At 35.9% G+C, this 4,932-nt stretch overlaps 1 protein-coding gene and 1 long non-coding RNA gene across 2 annotated transcripts in view; both read right to left on the bottom strand.

The window, feature by feature from the left end:
- LOC119836359 (WD repeat-containing protein 7) overlaps positions 1-4,932 on the bottom strand; it is a 120,341-nt gene that overhangs the window by 80,295 nt on the left and 35,114 nt on the right. The window lies entirely within an intron of this gene.
- On the bottom strand, positions 2,110-4,352 carry LOC119836401. Its single transcript, XR_005288097.1, has 2 exons — positions 3,581-4,352; positions 2,110-2,430 (listed from the first exon to the last, which is right to left on the bottom strand). It is a non-coding gene; the product is annotated as an uncharacterized LOC119836401 (long non-coding RNA).

Consider the following 4,932-nt stretch of genomic DNA (forward strand, 5'->3'; position numbering starts at 1 on the left):
TTAGGTACTCGAAAACATAAAAATTTGCAAAAATATCCAAGGCAACACAAAAAAATTTTTTTTTTGTAGAGCTGTGTAGATATATAACTCTTTATTTGCACCAATACAAAAAGGACACAAACACACGATACAATAACGTACAAATAGGCGGCTTTATCGCTACGATAGCGATTTCAAAAGTTAGATGGTATATGAAAAAAAAATTGTTTTCGATAGACCAAAACTTGTCAGGATTGGACATTTCGTATTACTATAGCGAAAATTGTGTGGCCCGTTTCCTTTTCCTCACCCGTCCTAGTCCTTTCCTTCATTCCTCTCATCAAGCCTTTCCTAATCCTTTTCCAATTAAAGTCGGCAATCCATTTGTAGAGGCGAAAGGTCTGCAATTGACCTTACGCCTCTCAAAATGTTCATGGGCGGTGGTAGCGCTTACCATCAGGCGACCCACCAGCTCCATTGCCGACTATTACATAAAAAAAAAAATTGATCTGCAAGCATTTAACTATGACATTATGTTACTATAACCAACGAATATTAAACAAAATATATGTATACTCTGTGTAATCAGTGCATTCAGATAGTATTTCCATACGATTATTAAAATAGACTCAGCAGGTTGCTTTAATCAACAATACAATAACATAAAACAAAACACAGAAAATATAATTGGAAGCCAGAAACTTGTCAGAAGAGCTTCAATAATAGATATGTATTAGTAGTCTTAAGATTAGTTTCTGGATTTGACCCTTCCCATTTTGGGCATTTTGCGTCAAGGAAACCCCAATAAATCACGAGAACACAGGGCGTGATGAGATTTATTTCGTTCAGGAACCAATCGCGCGTGACCACATGTACAATTCAGTCTGTCTCGAAACAGCTTTAAGAATACCAGCCAATATTCGTAGCGCGGGCACTATGGCGAACAACTTCTTCCTATTAACCTCCGACTCCGGTTTACGCTCGTCTCTTTTTCTACTTCGACCGAGACGAGCCCCGTTTGTTGGGGCATATTTCATATCGAATCTATCGTCGTCTACATCCAGATATATATCCACTTCTTTCAGATCGTTGACGTCACGCGTTTTACATTCTGTGTCTCGTGAAGTTGCCAGGACAGATGCTGTAATGATAATTGGTACGCAGGTAGTCATTGTTTTGCAATGTAATGACACATTTTTTAATAAATATTCAAAATTTTATAGAGCTTAGGCTAGTCCAGGATTTATACGACTCGGTATTCAGATGTTATAAAAACATATTTAATCATTATTTACACCCAATTTTTAGGAACGTCACCTCAAATGCCATATCTAAATATTCAATTTTGGATGTCCGAATAACGCAATTGAATTTATCTTTTTTATATACAGTAGCAGTGGTCGCATTTCTACAGTACATCAGAAGCATGAAAACGTCTATATGAAAAACGATTAAAAGCTGGAATTAATTCTAGATCCTACGCTAATAAATTCTCTATGAATTCTCTATGAAGCACAAATTCTTACCTATAAGAAAAACAATAGAAATTGACATGTCGTTATGACCATCAGGCGCGTGAAAACGTTTTTATATGCGCGATAATTTAATTAACTACTACATTTTTTCAATTATTGATTCACAATGCGCTTAAATTGCTTACTACTGGAGACTGGTGGAAAATTATTTGACGTCAGTTTTGTATATTTCCCGTTAAGTTTAACGCAATCATTATTCGGAATATTTAATAAATATTCAATTTATGCAATAAATATTTAAAAACCATCATTATTATTCCATGTTTGTGTTTAAAATTAAAATATTATGAAAAGTTAACGGCGCACATATAAAGAACGACTTTAAAGAAAATATATGTCGCTTATCCGCCATTCATTTTTATTTATCACTACCATTTATTAGCATAATTACACCGGCATTTATTATAGAAATAAATTCGGCAATATACAAAAATTCTTCATGGCTACTACAGAATCGGAAAAAAAATACATCAGGGTTTATATGAGTAGTTATACCGTAAACAGCGATTGCAAGGTTATAAGACATTCTGTATTACACCAGTGGCGGGACACCCTGTATAGGAATAATGATAGCATAAAATAAAACTACAGCATTGTAAACAAACTAACTAACTTCACCGTTTATTGCAACTCAAACTCCCCAAAGAACACACACACATTTAACCTAGCGCACGAAACAGCCCCTTCAGAATCCCGACGAAAGCAAATTTCTTCTTCACGATACGTTTCCACGGCGGATCGAATTCGAAAATTGTCTCATTATCGTCGCTATCCACAACCACTATGCTCCTTGTGAAATGGCCAGCGTCACCAGTTGTTTCATCATCGAATTGATCAGATCCCATTTCATTTGTATCGGTATCATCGTAATACGTGGAGCATTTAGCATCACGAACGACAGACATAATATACAGAACTGGAATATAGAAACTGGGATGGTGAAAAATGCATGGATATCTCCTTCTCTTAAAACATTGGGCCAATTTATTAGAAGCATCTTTCAAGCATTTCATCATAAACATTTATGGTTTTGTTGAAAATTACCTTTGTTTTTATTTAATAATTAGAAAATAAGTGCAAAGTACGCGCAGTGACACACAATTCGGCGTCATATCACGTCCTAAGATAAATGCTCTGACGCGTGCTAAGTACGCGTTATATCTGACGGAGCCGTTAGCGCTTTTAAATGGCGACTTGAAAGCGTCATTCTAAATTGAATCATCTAACGCATACAACTTTAAATTGTTATAAAAAAAGACGCTCTCCTGAGGAACTTTGGTTTGGACTAAACAGTTGCGATTACACCTACACCTACAATAGAAATTTAAAAACGCATTTTGAATCCTACTATCCTACTTAATATTATAAATGCGCAAGTTTGTAAGGATGTGTGTGTGTTTGTTGCTCTTTCACGCAAACACTACTGAACCGATTGCAATGATACTTCGTACGCACACATCTGGACAACTGGAATAACATATAGGCAACTTTTCATTCCGATATTCCTATGGGATACGGGACTTACGCGGATGAAACCGCGGGGCGCAGCTAGTGTTTTAATAAAAATAAAAACAGTCATTAACTCCTGGGCAACTTTGGCTCGGACTAATCAATTACGGAAACGATTTATTACAATGCTATATCACGTTTCCGACTCTCACATACATCTAACAATTTCAGAATCTACACAGTCCGTAATAATGGTTATAGAATGATGGCAAGATAGGTAACTCTTTCACACATAATTAACATCTAAATTTCTTTTTTATTTACCTATTTTAAATATTTATCCAAATCACATACCATTACAGCCCAATGCGACAGCGACTTACAACGAAAAAAAAAACCTAACCTAACTAATAATGATTATAACATATTACATATATCAAAACCCATGCAACATCACTCAATGGACAACAAAAGATATTCATAAACACACATGGAACACAAGCAAAAGAGAAAATATACCCAAAATGGCCGTCCTATTCTTATGGAAACCTATTGAATGCTTCAGCCGCACAAAGTACCCAGTAATTAGGTAAATATATTTAAGAAATTAAGCTTACCGAGAACAATGTAAGTCGACATGACGAAACGTGCGTCAGAACTGAACAGAGAGGCTTCGTATGTCGTGAGATTTCATAATTAACTGTTACGTTGTAGTAATTTGTTTAACATCTTGTTAGAAAGAACTCGTTTTAAGTTATTTTCCTTTTCGGTTCTTTAGTTCGCCGTTTAATCTCTGGTATCCAGATTGGAATATAGTTAAGAAACAGGGATGATAGCTTCTTGGACGTATTGGTGATTGCATGAGCATTCAACCCAGCGGTCCACGGTTCGATTCCCATTGGAAACGTACACTTAATTTTATTTTGCAATTAATCTGCCCAGCTTTTTATCTCTTCGTTAAACGATACGCCCATTGATTGACAGGTTTCAATCAGCTAACGCCCCGGCAAATATGCATCAATGTTGCCACAAGCGAATTTCTAAAGAACACAACGCTGCGCGCCATATTTCAAGTTACGTCGCAAAAGCGCAATTTGTCCAGCAAAATCCTATCCTTCTACTAATCGTGCTAATATTATAAATGCGAAAGTTTGTAAGGATGTGTGTGTGTGTTTGTTGCTCTTTTACGCAAAAACTACTGAAACGATTGCAATTAAATTTGGTACGTAGAAAGCTGGACAACTGGAATAACATATAGGCAACTTTTTATCCCGATATTACGGACTTACGCGGGCCGCAGCTAGTATCATAGAAACGAGAACCTAGAATAATCGTTAAGTAGAGTTTGAAAATAATTAGAAATCATATATATGTAACTCAGTATTGCCCACAGCTTCGTGGTCAAAATAATTTTTTATGGTACAAACTTTCATCTTCTATTTTATCCCCTTGGGGATATAAATTCGCACGCGTTAAATTCGGAGTATTTTAACAGATGTTATTATACATATAAACTTTCCTCTTGTATCACTATATCTATTAAAAAAAAACTTTTAAAGTTTTAAGCATACATATGGACATAGAGACAGAAAAAGCGACTTTGTTTTGTACTATGTAGTGAAGTTTTCCTGTACGTTCTTATTTTTTTATTTGCAATAAGACACGAAGACAGAAATTAGATCTCGTCTCTTCGTCTGCTTTCAAAAGATATATGCTTGTTACATAAACTGTAACTCCAACCGTCGCGGTCGATGGGGACTCTTGAAAATCAGTGCTGTTAGTGGTCCATTGAACACTACACACTACAACACGCTTTAAACTGAGTAGTCCCTTTTGATGGTGGACATTACCACACAGTGCTTGTGTTATGTTATTATTTAAGGCTAGAATTTGATATAGTAGGGGAGCCCAAGAGGGGATTTTGGGATTTACTCGAGCGCGTCAGATTATTATAAGGGAACGTACCTTA

The sequence above is a fragment of the Zerene cesonia genome, chromosome 24, assembly GCF_012273895.1.
Source record: "Zerene cesonia ecotype Mississippi chromosome 24, Zerene_cesonia_1.1, whole genome shotgun sequence".
In the NCBI taxonomy this organism is placed as follows: domain Eukaryota; kingdom Metazoa; phylum Arthropoda; class Insecta; order Lepidoptera; family Pieridae; genus Zerene; species Zerene cesonia.